At 45.2% G+C, this 20,000-nt stretch overlaps 1 protein-coding gene across 5 annotated transcripts in view; it reads left to right on the forward strand.

Moving 5' to 3' along the window:
• Positions 1-20,000, forward strand: part of LOC123769180 (uncharacterized) — a 134,969-nt gene that overhangs the window by 60,036 nt on the left and 54,933 nt on the right. For 2 of the 5 annotated variants that reach the window (XM_045760190.2, XM_045760191.2), the window contains exon 1: positions 18,467-20,000. This exon is cut by the window's right edge and continues 290 nt beyond it. The exons of the other annotated variants lie outside the window; for them this stretch is intronic. The gene's annotated coding sequence lies outside the window, so the exon portion shown is untranslated. Of the gene's footprint in view, positions 1-18,466 lie in introns of those variants that run through there. 5 annotated transcript variants of the gene reach the window in all.

The raw sequence follows: 20,000 nt of genomic DNA on the forward strand, positions 1-20,000 counted from the left end.
TTATCCAAGAGCAGGGACGGACATGACCATACCCATAGGTATAATCCCTGGTATGTATGAGTCAGGAAATGGATAGCCGTAACAAGATGATGAATTAAATTACTTTTTTTTAGTTACTTGTGTAGACGCCCGTGGTAATCTCTGGGCGGGTTCTTTAATGTTAGCTCTTGCGACAAGTGATGTTTAGCGAAGCAGCGTTAGGCTTGTGCGGCGGTGCTTCGCTAATCAGCTGCGATTTTGTGGAAGGGATCCCCAAGGGCCGTAATATGTGATTAGCGGATTTGTGTCTTCACTTGACAATCCGTTGTGTTTACCGTCTTGCGATCTTTCTTCGCCGATCTCGCAAATACCACCACAAGCAGATACTCACTACACGCTCTCGGCACCACAGACGCCAGCTTGCTACACAGTGAATTGTTTTACAGCAGCTCAAAAACTTCGTGTATCAGCGTCGCTCGCCATCCCGTTGCGGAGATTCCAGCAACCGGATCATTGGGGGAAATGATTTAAGATATACAGGTTCCTGGCGACGACCTGAGACAAATGGGTGACTGTCTCTTTGTTTATGTTATCGTTGATCAAATCCACAAGGGCCGTGACGAGGATTCGAACCTGCGTCCGGGAGCATCCCAGACACTGCCTTAATCGACTGAGCTACGACAGGGTTAAAAGTAAGTAAGTTCAGTAGAACTTCGGTTTCAACTCTTTTTTTTAACCCTGTCGTAGCTCAGTCGATTAAGGCAGTGTCTGGGATGCTCCCGGACGCAGGTTCGAATCCTCGCCACGGCCCTTGTGGATTTGTTCATTTGATGCATCACGTTAGTGTTATCTCTGTGTGTGGTGTATGTTATCGTTGATTCCAAAACCCGTCTTGGTCCCTATCGATATCTCGGCTTCCATGGTGGGTTCTTAATGCTGTCGCTTCCTATGATATCCCGCTTTTAAAGTCTTTTCGAACTTGTATTTCTAGCGCTTTATATTTTAAGCGCACACAGTGCTGATTATGTACACATAATTGTGTACATAATATTGGTGTTCTGTACTTGTACGGTGGTTAACTGTTTCGTTAATCTAATCGCCAAACACTTTTGCTTACGAATGGAAAATACTTACCACTCCCGAGGATGACGTTCGAACTTTTCCACATTACTGCTTCGCTCTCTTCTCAGTGTTCGAATCCCAGCTCCCTAAATGCACTAAATGCTTCACCCACGTACTATAAATTCAAACAGTTATCAAGAGAGCCAGAACCTCTATCTTCTACGCTTGACTACACATAATACATTATGTTTTCTCGAAAATAAATTGATGTTAGTTTTACGTTACACGGTCCGTTAAAATTGACGAATGCGTCTTCCTGCAGGTTAGACGTATCAAGGACGTCTAGCTGTGGCTGGTATCACACACCATGATATCAAGATTTGCCAAGGGGAGATATCTATATTTAATATATTTGTCAGTGAACGCTTACAACCTGGATATTTTAGGCTATATTCAGATTAGAAGCTTCATCTCTTGGCTTTAGGAAGAACTGCAGCAGCCGTCTTTGAGACAAGGCACTACGGGCTCACCATAGCCCGTGCTACTTGGAACTCTGTTCCAGGTAGCGAATCTTTAACAACAACGTCTTTGAGACAATATTCTTTACTTGCAAATGCTGGGTTTAGATACATCTTTATTGTGTTTTAAATTTAAGTAAATCATTTTATACTTTGGCACATTTGGGATTTTTTTTTCTCCTCGGAAGTGAGAGAAGGAAAGAATCGATGTTTTTATTATAATTATGATGATTTATGATGAGAATGATGGAACATTTTTTGAAGAAAGTGATCTCTTTCCTTCCTTCTCCTGCTGCTCCCCTGCTCCCCCCCTTTCTCATCTTTCCCCCCTTTAGAAAACAGTCTCTTTGCAAGACTGACAGTCATGTATGACTTGGGGGAAGGGAAAATCTTCCCTTTTGAATAGTTTATTGCATGCTTTCTAGTGGATATCATCTTGTAAAACCCGTTTACCCTCGGTCAAGTAGAACGAGGAAGTCGAGCGGGAGACAGATGCTCTCTCTCGGTCCTGCATGACTAATAGATTACCTTCGATGACCACATGGGGTGAATTCTTGGACTTCGAAGTCTTTTGCTCCGTCTTGTGAGTTCGACTTGAAAGGGTCATCCATTCGCTATCGTCTGAACATCAGTTCCGGCCATGTGGGAAACCTCGGGGTTCTTTTCCCTGATCGCCTACCGCAGATGTGGGTTCACGTCCAGAGATGCGCAAGGTTCAAAAGTGCGTTGAACCTCTCATCCAAGGGACGGAGGATAGGCCCTAGAAGACGTGTAAGGGTTAGACAAAGTGTGTCGAACCCCTCATCTAAGGAACGGAGGATAGACCTCTGAAATTCAAAAGGTTCAAAAGTGTTGAACCTCTCGCCTAAGGGGCGGTGGGAGGTCCCTGCTGGGGGTAGAAGTAGCCTAAGCTACTTTATCCCTTTGAGATATATTTTTTCCTTGCCTCAATAAACTTACTTGAACTTGAACTTGAACTTGGGAGGTCCCTGAAAGGCACGAGGCTCAGAAGGGTGTTGAACCTTTCACCAAAGGGGCGGTGGGTGGAGCCCCTGGGAGAAACAAAATGTAATTTAACGCTACGACTTTTAAGATATTCACTAGTAGTCTCGCCCTGTGAAATGTACAATGTTATTTAGTCTTGAGAACCCCTCCCATGTCATATCAATTATATATATTAGTTTTAAGACACAGATTTCGCGTTATGATGTTATTATGATTTTCTCCTAGGTAAATTAATTAATTATTAATTAAATAAGGCACTGTAAATCTGTGTAAACTAACGCAACTATAAATGTAAAAAACAGACATTTATCAATAAAGTTATTCATCTAGATAGACACACACACACACACACACACACACACACACACACACACTCATTAGGAATGCATTAGGCAGTGATGTGGTTGAGGCAGACTCCATACACAGTTTCAAGTGTAGATATGATAGCGCCCAATAGGCTCAGGAACCTGTACACCTGTTGACAGTTGAGAGGCGGAACCAAAGAGTCAGAGCTCAACCCCCGCAAGCACAACTAGGTGAGTACATAGTGTGATCCAGGTGGGTGCTGGGCAGACTGTCTCAGACACTCCCGTCTGGACCCTATAGTGGCTATATTCCTCTCTTGAGTTTCTCCTTTCCCTTATTACTCTGTTATTTATATTGGTAGCTGAGAAGTGTCTGTCATATCAACAGCGTAGTTTTGATAATATGAAACAGCTGTCTACCCAGTGTGTGTTCAGTCATAGCAGAGTGTCCGGCACTCAGGCTATTATTTGCTGATATGTCCAGCTATCTTCCCCCTGAGTGTGTTCACTCTTGGTATCAGCCGAGTGTCCATCACTTAACTATTGTGTGGAGATACAGCGGTCAAGGTCTGATGGACAAAACATCCGACTGTGTTCATTACCTGACGCGAGGCTAAGAGGTTAGCTCCCATCTTGACGATATAAATAGAAACATTGTTCAATTTATTGACGAGACTTTAGCCTCCTGACTATAAATTCGATCAGGCCATCCTCAACTTGAAACACAGAGACCATACTATAAGGCGAGTCGCAGTTTGCGCCCTCGAGCATGACTATAGAGCGTCTGCATCACGTCGGAGCTCTCTAGATCGATCCCGATCTCCGGAAGGTGTCCAGGTTCACGAACCCGATGTCTTCACCAACTTGCTTTTTTCTGCTGATATACCACGAGAGTATTCCTCTTGGCCCTCCTGTCTTCCTGTTCTTTCGTCCTCTCATTCTCCCGTCTGTCCTCAGTCATTGTCATCCTCTTCCGATGTAAGTCCCTTCGGCCCTATCGTCTGGCCCTAACCGGAGAATGACCGTTCAGGGTGATGTCTTCCACCGCCCCGACCACCATTGTTTTTCCCTCTCCGCCTGAGACTATGGTGGATATTGTGCTGTTCACTGCCCTCGCCGCTCCCAGCTTTCCCGGCCGGCATGTAAGCCTGGTTCCCTGCGCTTCTTTCTTCTCCACGGCTATACAGATGTCTTTGTTCCTTCGTCCGGCTCTCTCTCTCTCAAGCCTTGTTTCTCAGTCTCGTATCTGGGCCGGAATTGCTTTAAGATCGCCGTTATCGTATGGGTTTATTGTTCCCTCCGTGGGTCAACCCGCCCACACTCAGGTGTAGGTAATTGTGTTTTCACACCTTGCGTTATCATCAATGATATCCGTCCCTACCCAGGTGTGAGGGGGGGGGATTTTCCCGTAAAACATTGGGTTGTGGATATCATTAGGCACCTTTGAAACTCCAAGTAATTCAAGTTGACTGTCTGATTCAGATATTTTTAAACCCACTATGGGACAGAGGGTAGTGTGTGTGTGTGTGTGTGTACCCACCTAATTGTGCTTGCGGGGGTTGAGCTCTGGCTCTTTGGTCCCGCCTCTCAACCGTCAATCAACAGGTGTACAGGTTCCTGAGCCTATTGGGCTCTATCATATCTACACTTGAAACTGTGTATGGAGTCAGCCTCCACCACATCACTGCCTAGTGCATTCCATTTGTCAAGCACTCTGACACTAAAAAAGTTCTTTGAGTAAAGTTTTTAAAGTTCAAGACACTTAAAAGTTCTTAAACAAGTGTGTGTGTGTGTGTGCGTTATTTGTATTTGTTATTTGTGTCTGTAGAATCGAGCTATTAGCTCTTGGACCCCACCTTTCTATCCAATTTATTTTTCCTCAGGAAGCAGCCCGTAGCAGCTGTCTAACTCCCAGGTATCTATTAACTGTTAGGTGAACAGGGGCTCCAGTGTGAAAGAAACTCTGGCCATTTGTTTCATCGGCCTCGGCCGGGAATCGAACACGGGGTCCTTAGGACTACGAGCCCCGAACGCTGTCCACTCAGCCGCGAGGCCCTCAAGCGTGCGTGTGTGTGTGTGTGTGTCTGTCTGTCTCTGAAGAATTAAGAGTTTATTCCCACTATTACCATAATATTTTCTCAAGAGTATTCAATTGTCGTGACCTTGAAAGTGTCATTGGCTAGGAATTTTGCTTGAGAAAACTAGCAAACTCGCAGGGATTTAATTTTGTCCTGTTCTGGAGGTGGGAAAATATGCAACTTAAATTAAAAATAAAAGAGAACTTAGTTTCCTCTTAAACATTTTTATAGGAGTGAAGACTGTTGAGGTGAGAGGTAATGAACTTACACATGATTCAACACACGGGAAGGACAAAGTACTGGTGTGGAACACGTTTTACAGGTGGATGACATTGACTTCGTGCCCCGCCCTGATCCACCGAATGAGGAAGTTAGCCAACCATAACCCCCGCCCCCACCCTACTTGAGAGTGGAACCTGTCCTACCCAGGAATCCGTCCCAGTCACCCGTCCACATCTGGCTTGGTGTCATCCACCCGCTACGTTTATAGGAAATGATTCACGTTGACCTATCGGGATAGGTGGGGGGGGGGCTATATCCCCTCGTCCCCCTCCATCGCCTAGCCTGCTACCTCACTGGAAACCGGACCAGCAACGGCCTGCCTGCGTCTGATTCCTCAGCGTAATCAACCCAGGAGCCAGGAGCCTGCTCCATCTTACTTCCAGCGCGTCTTAACTTGATGTACCTTAACTAGCTGGTCGCCAGAGGCCATTCAACTGGTCTCGTGACTTACGACCTCCGCCCCTCACGACCCCCGCCCCATACGACCCCCGCCCCATACGACCCCTGAAACTCACGACCGCATCCTGCGTCATCTCAGCAGTCAACCGTATCGGGCCCGAGTCTGTTCCCCTTTCATATAGTGGAGAGACTGCCCTACTTCTGCCCACACAGACATGGTCGGTACTTGGTACTGATCCCAGAGATGTTGTGATGATGTGCTACAAACAAAGCTGTGACACAGCTACGAGTGTGCGTGTTGTTTAAGGTAATTAGAGTTTCAATACTCTTTGCTATCTATCGTAGAGAAACTTCCTGATGTGTAGGTGATGGGTGAATTCTATTTTATAGCTGATAAGGGCTAACTAAACAACATGGTGTGGCTGGGTGTGGCAAAAGAGGAATAGCGAGAACTACAGAAAGCCGATTGACCCATGCGAGGTCATTTCGTATTTATACCTTACCCCAAACTCATTCGTGCATGTCTAACCTACGCTTGAAACAATCTAACGACCCCACATCTATGATGTTACATAGATAGGTCGCGTGTTACTGACTGTGAAGATATTTCAGAAACACTGAAGCTGTAAAAGAGGTTTTGAATTGATCCCGAAAATCACTTGATCGTGGCTGTCTGATATATGTTTATCACTTGATAAATGGCTGTTTATCGAGTTGACGAAGACTGCCCTCTGGTACTCTGCTAAGGATTACAACAGTAGGAACATTTTATTAACTGCGGAGCTGTCTGGGGGTTAAGGGACGCACTAGGCAGCTGGTAATTCTTAGTCAATATGACTAAGATATTGATAAACAGGTCGTGACGTTGCAAGACCTGTTCATCTCAAGATGGTATTTCCAGGGGTGTGTGTAGCCAACCTCGTGTAAGCTCAGGACTAAACTCTCATTGTATAATGTTCAGGAGGAAATGTTATTGGTTAGTGAGAAAGTTTATTGAGGAGGCCCTTAATAACAGTCCTGCTTTTGACAGGCCTTAATAACCGTCCCGTAGTTGACAGGTCTTAATAAACCTCCATCGAACCAAACCTGTTCTCTTTTCCTGAAAAGCTATTATCTACCAACGTACACAACGGGGGAGGACCGAATCATGAATTTATTGCAAATGTTCAGAATCATGTTATGTTAATTTATTTTTCCTTTTGAAGAACATTTACTTTGTTTTTTGCTAATGATTGCGTGTAGCATCCTGTATATTTCTCAATTTCTTCAATTTTGTTCCTTCACTCCTTCTCCTCTCCTATATTCATGGTATTTCTAAGTTCTATATTGTCATGATGGGTTAAAACGCTCTCTTGATAGTTGCCTTACCTTGCCTAGTTCAGTTGTCGAGGCTAATTGGCCAGCACACATTCCTCCCAGTTTTGGATTGAGGTGAAAGAGCTTGGAGGGTCGTTGACATACAGTTTTGAGCTTGAGTCTTTGGGTGTCCAGGAGTGCTTGAGAGCCATTGGGATTCTAAACTAGAGAGAAAGCAGCCTGTTAGTTCAGGCCTATGTGGTTGCCAAGGGTTTATCCTGTATGGTACGTGTGATAAGAAAGACGTCGTTCATTATAGCATTGTGTGGCCCCGATAATGCGTTAGAAATAACTTCCAATATGCCCTTGATCTGAAGAGTTCCTTATCGTACTGTCACCATTGTAATACAGTGATCTCCACTCTGCTGGTCGAGGGTGTATTGAAGTGAGTGCAATAATTGGCACATTCTGTAATTCTCTCAACTGTCCCCGGTCGTTGCATCCATCTGTGATGGTTGGCCGTGTGTGACAGCTTCACGGATTCCCACCCTCGTATACCTTGCGCTCCTGGCTAGTTCTCACGCAATGGCTATTAACCGGGAAATGTATTCCGCTTTATATATATATATATATATATATATATATATATATATATATATATATATATATATATATATATATATATATATATATATATATGTCGTACCTAGTAGCCAGAACGCACTTTCTCAGCCTACTATTCAATGCCTGATTTGCCTAATAAGCCAAGTTTTCATGAATTAATTGTTTTTCGACTACCTAACCTACCTAACCTAACCTAACCTAACTTTCTCGGCCTACCTAACCTAACCTAACCTATAAAGATAGGTTAGGCTTAGGTTAGGTAGGGTTGGTTAGGTTTGGTCATATATCTACGTTAATTTTAACTTCCAATAAAAAAAAATTGACCTCATACATAATGAAATGGGTAGCTTTATCATTTCATAAGAGAAAAAATTAGAGAAAATATATTAATTCAGGTAAAACTTGGCTTATTAGGCAAATCGGGCCTTGCATAGTAGGCTGAGAAGTGCGTTCTGGCTACTAGGTACGACATATATATATATATATATATATATATATATATATATATATATATATATATATATATATATATATATATATATATATATATATATATATATACGGCTTGGAACCCCCTACCTAAAGAAATAATACACACTACGAGAAAATGGGAAAATATACAACGAGGCTCTTTCCTGAACTCTGAGGACTGAGCTATGTGGAAAGACTGAGGAAGGAGGTCCTCATTACACTGGAGGAAAGAAGGAATAGGGCAGACATGACAACGACATGCAAAATATTAAGGGGGGGGGGATTGAGAAATTAGATATAGAATCAATGTTTAAATGAAAGAACAGTAGAGAGAAAATAAATGGAAATTGGAAAACTGAGTCACAGGGATGTCTGAAAAACTTTTTCTGGCTTAAGAGTCGTAAATAAGTTGATTGGACTAGATGAGGAATTTGTCGAGGCCAGTTCGATACACAACTCTAACTGTAAATATAATCATAAAAACGATTGAAAAACTGTCACTGCACTGAAGTAATGATGGTCGAAAGGCGGGAACCCGAAAGACGTGCAGGGTTCTGCTCTTAAGAGCAGAACCCTGCAAGCTCAACTAGGTGAGTACACACACACACACACACACACACACACACACACACATGTGGCGGTGGCTGACTCCATACACAGTTTCAAATGTAGATATGATAGAGCTCAGTGGGCTCAGGAACCTGTACACCTATTGATTGACGGATGAGAGGCGGGACCAAAGAGCCAGAGCTCAACCCCCGCAAGCACACCTAGGTGAGTACAACTAGGTGAATACACGGATTGGATCCGGGGGCGGGGGGGGGGGCGTGGAACTCAAACCTGTTGTAACTAGACCCTGTTGGCGCGTCTCCTGCCTGCTCAGATGTGCATCTTGAATGCCAATGTAAATTTAAATACTCCAAGAGATGACCAGAGATATACAATTTCCCCCATACTAACAATAGGACATTATGGTCCTCGACCCCATGGCGCTTCCTCCCCCCCATCTTTGTCCTATTCCCCACCTCCCCCACATTGTCGTCCTTGTCTGCCTCCTTCTCCTTCTTCTCTTGTGTTTTTCTCTCTACTGTTCTTCTCGAGTCTTCTCTTTATTCGTTCCCTTTATCTAGTCTTTAGGTTCACATCTACTGATATGTTGGTTCGGCGACTTCGTATGTTTGTGTATATCTACACAACACCACCACTACCTGCAGCCTCTTGTATCACCACCACCAGCCCCCCCACACCACCTGCAGCTCCCACACCAAGACAAAAGGCGCTAAATAGGCCATTGTCCCTAACTTACACACACCCTGGAGGGCACTTGAGGAACAAGACGCCACCAGCACACCTGGAGAGGAGAGATATATAACACACTGCCAACATGGGGCTCCAAGATGGTAAATTTTGCCTCATAAACCTTGAAGAATTGTAGACCAGGACGACAATGAAGATTTAAGAGCTTCGAGATGTCACCGGTAGAGTCCAACATGAGGTCAGTGCTTGGATCTGTCTTGTTCCAGCGGGTGACGGAAAGATCATGAGGATAAATACTGTAGAAAATTGAAACTACAAAATGACTTGTTGGCCCATTCGTTTAATGTGTTCAAGTGGCTATTAATCAATCGACTTGAGAATGGTCCAGGACGGACCGAAACGTCGTCGTCTCTTCACTTTCTAGTGTGTTTTCTGGTCAACATTTTTCAGCCACGTTATTGTGACTCCTCCTCTGCAAGTGGTTATTAGATTTCAACTCAAGCTGGTGCAAAGTAGTGATGCTTGGTACTGAGAACAGGGAACAAGACAGAAGGTACCAAATAAGACAAAGACACTCTTCAAGGATCGGACAGAAAGAAAGACTTGTCTCATAAAGCAAATATAAATCGGATATCATCAGCGACGTATGCAAAGTTGACTAAGATAACTGCCTTTAGAAATCTAAGAAATCGTTCAAGACCTTGTATATTACAAATGCCAGGACTAATTCTTCTATATACCGCTCCATCATGCAGCGCTTATATTGTCAAAGAAAATGAAGCTGTTGAAAGTTCAGAGGAATACCACCAGACAGGTTCCAAAGCTGTTATTTTATATACTTGAAGATATAGTGGGATGAGAAAGGATTGAGTTTGTCATATAAATGGTACAGTCTTGCCAAGCCCCTAACACGCATAGTGTTTCGGTGGTGATGGGTTTCAGTTAGTTTGCAGTGGTTAAACCCCCCATTCACAGATACCATAAGCTAGACAGGAATAAATTAATGATGTATATAGTATGGGAAGAACTATATCGCCACCTATGGGGACACAGAGCCTGATTTTTGAAAGTATACCAACAGTTGAGTTTTTTTCAATGTGCTGTAAGTACTGAAGCCGAGGAGCGTTCCCTCACTAATGCTTACCAATTAAGTGTAAGCGTTCCCCAATGCTTACACTCTTTCTGAAAGTCTATTTGGCTAGATGATTTGTTTCGAAATGACTTGTATAAAGTTCTTGTGTATATTTAGTTTGAGCTTGATGGTTCAGTCATGAGTGGATTCTTTTTTTTATTCGTTATTTGCTACATTATTTAAAGAGTGTGGGATGGAACTATAGAAGATGAAGGTAGTGTTGTTAGGTGATAGTATGGACTTAGAAAGGTTAGAAATATATGTCAAGTTATATTGGATGTATGTAAGAAACAGTAGAGGTCCTAAAATGGTGCCTTCTGGCTCTCCTGTGGTTAACGGGAAAGTCGGAGAGGTTATGCACTAATGATTACATCTTGATGCCTGTTTGAGATATGATTTGATATAGTTCAGAGGCAATCATTGAGTTGTTCGGTGAAGATATTTAGGTAGATGATTATTTTGATTTGTGGTATCAAAGGAGTTTCTTTATTCAGTGAAGAGGGCAGTAAGGAATTAGTTTTAGTCAAGTAAACTAATAATGAGGTCATTGGTAATCTTTTGGGATCTGAAACCAAATTGGCTGTCACATAGTACCTTGAATGGTGCAACGTATGATTACTGCTGTTAGTGTATAATCATTCCAAATATTTTGATAATATTGATTAGTGTGATATCGGTCTGTAATTTTGTTTGTGTCGGCCGTATCACCTGCTTTGCCTTCAGCGGGAAAAGTTTGAGACTTGAGATTTGTTGAAGAAGAGAGTTGTGTCCGGTGCTAGATGTGGTGCTAGAACACTAGCACCCCTTGAGGTTATCTTGAGGTTATCTTGAGATGATTTTGGGGCTTTTAGTGTCCCCGCGGCCCGGTCCTAGACCAGGCCTCCACCCCCAGGAAGCAGCCCGTGACAGCTGACTAACACCCAGGTACCTATTTTACTGCTAGGTAACAGGGGCATAGGGTGAAAGAAACTGTGCCCATTGTTTAGGTAGACTGACCCCTTTGTGCTAGTACCATGTGTGGCATTTCACTAGTGTTGTCAACCTTTTTTTTTCAGGGATATTCCTGGATGGGCTCTAAGCCTCTGGCTGGTTCACTAAGTGTTGTTTGTTTCTGTCGCTAAAGATTTCGCTAAAGATTTAATTTCTTAGCGACCAAATCTAAGTGTTGTTTAGATTTGGTCGCTAAGATAAGCGCGACCAAATCTTATGGTCGCGCAAGTAAGATTTTGTCCCATGTGTTTAACAACTTCTTCTGCTCTGTTGAATCTAAGTTGAAATCTTAATGGGTTTGTAACTGTGCACTGTGTTAGATAATGTTCCAGTGGTCTGTCGGGCAGTTCTCCACAGTGTTGACATTTCCTCTCATCTTCCGGAACCTGTAAGCCTATTTCCCATGCACATGGGTATCCAAGCCTGATGCGATGTAAGTGTACTTCTGTTGGTCTACTGTTCCCTGTCATCCAAATAAGTAGTTCGTAATTGATTGAATTCTTGTATCAACCCGCAGATCCTGATGTTGCAACTGCTGTGTTGTGGTCACTGTACATCTTCTGCATTGCTCTGTTTCTAATTACTTTCTTAATCTGACGAACCATGTCGATCCTCCATAATGTTTCTGGCGACTGTGTCAACAGCTTGACCCCGTTAAAAAATCTATACGATTATTTTAGTTTCCATCGCGTTAAACATTACCCATTGTATCTCTTTTATTTATATTTTTCAATTTATATATACAAGAGTTCTTACATTCTTGTAAGAACATTCTTGTAAGAACATTCTTGTAAGAACATTCTTGTAAGAACATTCTTGTAAGAACATTCTTGTAAGAACATTCTTGTAAGAACATTCTTGTAAGAACATTCTTGTAAGAACATTCTTGTAAGAACGTTCTTGTAAGAACATTCTTGTAAGAACATTCTTGTAAGAACATTCTTGTAAGAACATTCTTGTAAGAACATTCTTGTAAGAACATTCTTGTAAGAACATTCTTGTAAGAACATTCTTGTAAGAACATTCTTGTAAGAACATTCTTGTAAGAACGTTCTTGTAAGAACATTCTTGTAAGAACGTTCTTGTAAGAACGTTCTTGTAAGAACGTTCTTGTAAGAACATTCTTGTAAGAACATTCTTGTAAGAACGTTCTTGTAAGAACATTCTTGTAAGAACGTTCTTGTAAGAACGTTCTTGTAAGAACATTCTTGTAAGAACATTCTTGTAAGAACGTTCTTGTAAGAACATTCTTGTAAGAACGTTCTTGTAAGAACGTTCTTGTAAGAACATTCTTGTAAGAACATTCTTGTAAGAACATTCTTGTAAGAACATTCTTGTAAGAACGTTCTTGTAAGAACATTCTTGTAAGAACATTCTTGTAAGAACATTCTTGTAACACTAGTATGCATAGCGTTTCGGGCAAGTCCTTAACCCTAATTTTTCCCGGAATACGACCCGCCAAATCGTTTAACAACCAGGTGCTCTTTCACTGCTGGGTGAACAGAGACAACAGTTAAGGATTGGCGCCCAGTCAATCCTTCCCGGACAGGATAGGAACCCAGGCCAAAACGCATGCGAAGCGCCTGCGCGAGTGTCTTACCACTGCGCCACGGACACTTTGTTATATGCCAAAGTCAGCAAAAAAATGCCATTAGCTGTATGTCACTTGATAATATATCTATTTTTTTGCCGGTGTTAGTTTTATTAGAAGTGATCGATCTATTCGATCTATTGATCGATCTATTATTCCTGGAAATAAGATTTGGGTTTCGTTTGCGATTTTGAAGCGGTGTGAAGAGGAGGGACTTAGGTCGGTTATTAGTATTATCAGTCCTGACCGTATATGTTATCAGTCTTGTAATGTTTGTTTTAGATTACCCTACAAAAAGTACAGAAAACCAACAGCGTTTACGCTCATAAAAAGTGGTTTGTCAATTTAGAGCGCAGACTAGCATAAATGGCAAATTATATCCGCTATCGCCAAAATGTAAATAGTTTACGCGTAAACTGTTTTACCAGCAGCCCTATAGCTACCAGCTGAGAGTCTCCAGCAGTCCTATAGCTACCAGCTGAGAGTCTCCAGCAGTCCTATAGCTACCAGCTGAGAGTCTCCAGCAGTCCTATAGCTACCAGCTGAGAGTCTCCAGCAGTCCTATAGCTACCAGCTGAGAGTCTCCAGCAGTCCTATAGCTACCAGCTGAGAGTCTCCAGCAGTCCTATAGCTACCAGCTGAGAGTCTCCAGCAGTCCTATAGCTACCAGCTGAGAGTCTCCAGCAGTCCTATAGCTACCAGCTGAGAGTCTCCAGCAGTCCTATAGCTACCAGTTGAGCCTCTCCAGCAGTCCTATAGCTACCAGCTGAGAGTCTCCAGCAGTCCTATAGCTACCAGCTGAGCCTCTCCAGCAGTCCTATAGCTACCAGTTGAGAGTCTCCAGCAGTCCTATAGCTACCAGCTGAGAGTCTCCAGCAGTCCTATAGCTACCAGCTGAGAGTCTCCAGCAGTCCTATAGCTACCAGCTGAGAGTCTCCAGCAGTCCTATAGCTACCAGCTGAGAGTCTCCAGCAGTCCTATAGCTACCAGTTGAGCCTCTCCAGCAGTCCTATAGCTACCAGCTGAGCCTCTCCAGCAATCCTATAGCTACCAGTTGAGCCTCTCCAGCAGTCCTATAGCTACCAGTTGAGCCTCTCCAGCAGTCCTATAGCTACCAGCTGAGCCTCTCCAGCAGTCCTATAGCTACCAGCTGAGCCTCTCCAGCAGTCCTATAGCTACCAGCTGAGAGTCTCCAGCAGTCCTATAGCTACCAGCTGAGCCTCTCCAGCAATCCTATAGCTACCAGTTGAGCCTCTCCAGCAGTCCTATAGCTACCAGTTGAGCCTCTCCAGCAGTCCTATAGCTACCAGCTGAGCCTCTCCAGCAGTCCTATAGCTACCAGTTGAGCCTCTCCAGCAGTCCTATAGCTACCAGCTGAGCCTCTCCAGCAGTCCTATAGCTACCAGTTGAGCCTCTCCAGCAGTCCTATAGCTACCAGCTGAGCCTCTCCAGCAGTCCTATAGCTACCAGCTGAGCCTCTCCAGCAGTCCTATAGCTACCAGCTGAGAGTCTCCAGCAGTCCTATAGCTACCAGCTGAGAGTCTCCAGCAGCCCTATAGCTACCAGCTGAGAGTCTCCAGCAGTCCTATAGCTACCAGCTGAGAGTCTCCAGCAGCCCTATAGCTACCAGCATATTTTCGTCATAAAAAGTCGTAAATTGAAACTGAAAATAGGTGCAGAGAGTCAGAATTCGGCTTAAAAATCACGCTCAGGATTCAAATTTCCGACATTTCAGATATTTTGAAAACTACAGAGGGGTTTGGACAAAATATGACCCATCGTAGTTTTCAGTAATTGGCATATTTTCGGTATAAAAAGTCGTAATTTGAAACTGAAAATAGGCGCAGAGAGTCAGAATTCGGCTCAAAAATCACGCTCAGGATTCAAATTTCCGACATTTCAGATATTTTGAAAACTGCAGGGGGGTTTGGGCAAAATAAGACCCATCGCCGTTTTCGGTAATTGGCATATTTTCTGTATAAAAAATCGTAATTTGAAACTGAAAAGAGGTGTAGAGAGTCAGAATTCGGCTCAAAAATCAGCCTCAGGAGTCAAATATCCGACATTTCATATATTTTGAAAACTGCAGGGGGGTTTGGGCATAATGTGACCCATCCCACTTTTCACTAATTGGCATATTTTCGGTATAGAACGTCTTTTGAAATTGCATTCAATTCAATATCCCTACGAAGTTGTCTATAACCCCCTTAGGTTGCGTAATTTTGCAGGCTCGTAAGTTTTATAATATGTTCAGACTATGCAATGTACAAGGATAGCTGTACAGGTTTCTGAAGTGGACACGTAAATGCTTGATGAATTGGCATTGCACTGATGGTCGAAAGTCAGGTTTCGTAAACCATATGCAGGCGATGAGTCACAATAACGTGGCTGAAGAATGTTGACCAGACCACACACTAGATGGTGAAGGGACGACGACGTTTCGGTCCGTCCTGGACCATTCTCAAGTCGATTGTCGACTTGAGAATGGTCCAGGACGGACCGAAACGTCGTCGTCCCTTCAACATCTTCGTAAACCATATTCAACTACCCAAAAGGTTACACTACAACACACATTCCCTTCCCCAACCCTTTCCCCTCCCTCCCTCCCTCTCCCCTTCACAAGAAAGCAGGACCCGTGAAGGGGACATTGTTTAGTATATATGAAAGAGCTGCTGTAAAATGCTTCAGTTCAGTAACAGACGAGACAGTGCTGTTAAAGTCGGAATGTTACTCGTCCGTTTTCTATTGATTTGGTAGTGGCCGGGGGTGACTAAACGTGAACAAATCCACGAAGGCCGTGACGAGGATTCGAACCTGCGTCCGAGAGCATCCCAGACGCTGCCTTAATCAGAAAAGTACTGTACTGAGCGCTGCTCTTTCACCCTTCACACACACAACCTTGTGGCTGTCAACGTGCCAATGAACGGTTAAACGAATATATCAGTACACGTCCGGATGAACGAACCTGTTCAACGGATGAACGAACCTGTTCAACGGATGAACAAGTGAACTTAGCATATGTGTGTGATCCCAGCGGACGGTTCAGAGGTGTCAACAAAGCAAGATAATTCCCGAACGAGTGTCAAAATACGGGCCAAATGTGCCAACTAGCGATCAAACGAATTAAGAAAACAGCGATCGAGCGTATCAAATGGCGATGACAATTAGCCAATCAGCGGACGTACACACTAAGAAGCGCGTGCCAACGAACGAGTTAGCGCGCCAATTAGTGAGCGAGTGTGGCAGGAATAACGAGCCAGGGAACGAACGAGTGAGAGGCGGCTCTTGTATGCGATGGCAGGCTTCAGGACGCGGCCTGAACACGTCGTGGTTACAAAAGGAGGAGGAGACGGCGCTGGTGAAGAAAGCGGTCTACCGTCCGTGTCACGCGGCGCCGAGTGAAGAAAGCGGTCTACCGGCCGTGTCACGCGGCGCCAATCTTAGGTGACTGTCTCCCTTTTATCCTAGTCCCCGTCCCCCACCTCGTCCCCCAACCCCGTCCCTATCCCGTCTTCAAAACCTTCACCCTCCTAGCCCTCTATCCTACCTCTGTAGTCTCATGTTTCTCTTCTCTACATATATATATATATATATATATATATATATATATATATATATATATATATATATATATATATATATATATATATATATATATATATTCTTCTTCCTATCTATCTTTTTCCCTTCATCCGCAAATCCCCCCTTGTCCCAGATACGTCCCTCTTTCTCTATTCCCTTTTGCTCTCTCTTCTCAGTCTCCATTCTCTTGGTAACTATTCTTTAGCTAGTTTTTCTCCTTAAAAAAAGGGGGATCTTCCACTTTATTGATGTCCTTCTTGGTTCATCTTTACCTCAGCCCTCTCTCAGCTCTGCCACTCTCAGCACCTCCTCTCTCTCAGCTCTGCCACTCTCAGCACCCTCCTCTCTCTCAGCTCTGCCACTCTCAGCACCTCTCTCTCAGCTCTGCCACTCTCAGCACCCTCCTCTCTCTCAGCTCTGCCACTCTCAGCACCCTCCTCTCTCAGCTCTGCCACTCCCAGCACCTTCCCTCTCTCAGCTCTGCCACTCCCAGCACCTTCCCTCTCTCAGCTCTGCCACTCCCAGCACCTCCCCTCTCTCAGCTCTGCCACTCCCAGCACCTTCCCCTCTCTCAGCTCTGCCACTCCCAGCACCTCCCCTCTCTCAGCTCTGCCACTCCCAGCACCCCCTTCTCTCGGCTCTGCCACTCCCAGCACCCCCTTCTCTCAGCTCTGCCACTCCCAGCAACCCCTCTCTCTCAGCTCTGCCACTCCCAGCACCTTCCCCTCTCTCAGCTCTACCACTCCCAGCACCTCCCCTCTCTCAGCTCTGCCACTCCTAACACCTCCCCTCTCTCAGCTCTGCCACTCCCAGCACCTTCCCCTCTCTCAGCTCTGCCACTCCCAGCACCTTCCCCTCTCTCAGCTCTGCCACTCCCAGCACCTTCCCCTCTCTCAGCTCTGCCACTCCCAGCACCTTCCCCTCTCTCAGCTCTGCCACTCCCAGCATCTTCCCCTCTCTCAGCTCTGCCACTCCCAGCACCTTCCCCTCTCTCAGCTCTGCCACTCCCAGCACCTTCCCCTCTCTCAGCTCTGCCACTCCCAGCACCTTCCCCTCTCTCAGCTCTGCCACTCCCAGCACCTTCCCCTCTCTCAGCTCTGCCACTCCCAGCACCTTCCCCTCTCTCAGCTCTGCCACTCCCAGCACCTTCCCCTCTCTCAGCTCTGCCACTCCCAGCACCTTCCCCTCTCTCAGCTCTGCCACTCCCAGCATCTTCCCCTCTCTCAGCTCTGCCACTCCCAGCACCTTCCCCTCTCTCAGCTCTGCCACTCCCAGCACCCCCTCTCAGCTCTGCCACTCCCAGCACCTCCTCTCTCGTTACAACTCTTGCAGAGTCCTTCCCCCCACCCCCCCTCCCTGTTGCCCCTCCCCGTTGCCCCTCCCCTGTTGCCCCTCCCCTGTTGCCCCTCCCCGGGGTGCGCGCGCATGGTCGATCACTGACAATGACGTCACCAACGCACCGATTCCCTGCAAATGTCACGCCGCGAACACCTCACCCCGGTCATTTGTACACACCGGTGATCAATACTCCAGCCCCAGGACACCGGGTGTACCGGGAGCTTGTTTTTCCTGTCTTGAGTCGTAGTGAGTAGGGGGGGGGGCTGGAGTGGGTGTCTTCTACCCCACCTTTCTCTCCCCCACAAGGGGTGGGTTTGATGGGGGGGAGGGGGAGGTATTGTGTTATTGTTTTGACTGCTGGAGGGTGTGTGGGTATAGGTGACTCGTGAGGTGATGGTGTGGGTGTGTGTTGTCTTCTGGGGTCTGATTTGGGGTCTGTTTTTTTAAACGTGGTTGATTGAAACGTCGAATTGGAAGCGTGTGTTGAGTGTGGAGGGGTGGTGGGGGGTGTTGTGTTGCCAGTGGCGGTGTGTGGCAGCAGGCGAGGCACCACTACGGCACCAGCTGGCCTCCAGTCGGCACTGTGTCCCCGGGTCAGGCAGGCAGGCAGGCAGACAGGTGTTTTGTGGTGTGTAGCGTCGTGCTTCTCCGCGCTCTACTTCGTCAGCTGAGGTGTCTTCGTCGCGCTCCCTGTCCTTCCCCTGCTCAGTTCTTTGTACCACGTACTTCTCTCGTCAGCAGTTAGCGTCGTAACATTTGGGCACATCCACCTTCGCTGCCTTTACCTTTGTGCGCTTACTAGCCGCTGGTCGGTGTAGTAATTGCTGCGGTGTCGTGTATACGTAGCACTGTGTTTGTGAGGGCCACGAGTGCCTGGACCTGAGGCCACAGGTGCCATAAACTGATATTTGCTTCATCGGGTCCTTCGGACGCAGTGCATCGTGAAGAGAAACCTTTACATGTGTGTCATCAGGCTACGGTGTATGTACCTCAGTCTTGCAACCACACCTGCCTTCCACAGTCAAAAAAACACATGGAAATGCTCCCCCAGCAAGCTTAAAGAAGCACTCAAAACATCTTCACGGTCAAATACGTTATTTATGAGCATCAGCAAATCATCTAAAATCTAATCAGCCAGGATTGTACAGGAACTTTCGTACATTCCCTTACTAGCATCGTTTAGTTCCCGCCTCGCCTGCTTGGCTCGGCTCCTGCCATATCAAGACCTTCCGGGGGGGAGGGTCTCAGGGTACACAAGGCTGTACCCGCGGGCTCTTGACCCACTCTTCCTTTCAACCGTGACTTGCAACACACTTTATATCTTGGCATTGCAAACATGGTACATGGACACCGTCCGGCATTCACTCTCATCTGTTGGAGCTCACTAAGTAGCCGCTGCAGCTTCCGTATTGTATGAAACGTGTTGCACACACTCAATATTGCGCTCTTAACTGTCTTCAAACTGTACTATGAACCAAAAGAAAATAAAACTGCAGCACAGAATGTTTTCTTCAACTGAATACTGATGCAGTGTTATAATTCGCTCATGCATAATAAATACAAATTTGTGCATTTATCGTTGCAGTTAGTTAATGCTTTAGTTATAAGCCTATCTAAGTATTAACTCATGAAATATCTATACGAGCTTTACCCTGCCTCCCTCCGAACCTAGGGAAGATATATATTCCCAGAGGATCATACGAGTGATGGATATCAACATATTATCAACAGACACAACATTAATGGGCTTCAAATGTTCTATTGACATCAAGATATATTAAATTGCCTTCAGCAGTGCCGACATTCGCAACATGCCAAGATAAAATAAATATGAGCATCGTGACACTGGTTACAGTGTGGTTTAAAGGATAATATTGGCAAGAATTATGAGCATGAAATGATTGTATAAGGTTGGAGTGCTGTAGAGAGAAGCCCGCTACAGAGGCCGTAGCTGGGGCAGTGACTGTGCATTAGTCAGGTTTTCCACTATACCGAGGACAGTGCCCACACAGCAGGTCTGTATTGCAACAGTGCATTGTAACGACGGCTACCAGACCTGTCAGAATAGCCGAAGAGAGCTATTCATTATCT

The sequence above is a fragment of the Procambarus clarkii genome, chromosome 66 (assembly GCF_040958095.1).
Source record: "Procambarus clarkii isolate CNS0578487 chromosome 66, FALCON_Pclarkii_2.0, whole genome shotgun sequence".
Classification (NCBI taxonomy): Eukaryota; Metazoa; Arthropoda; class Malacostraca; order Decapoda; family Cambaridae; genus Procambarus; species Procambarus clarkii.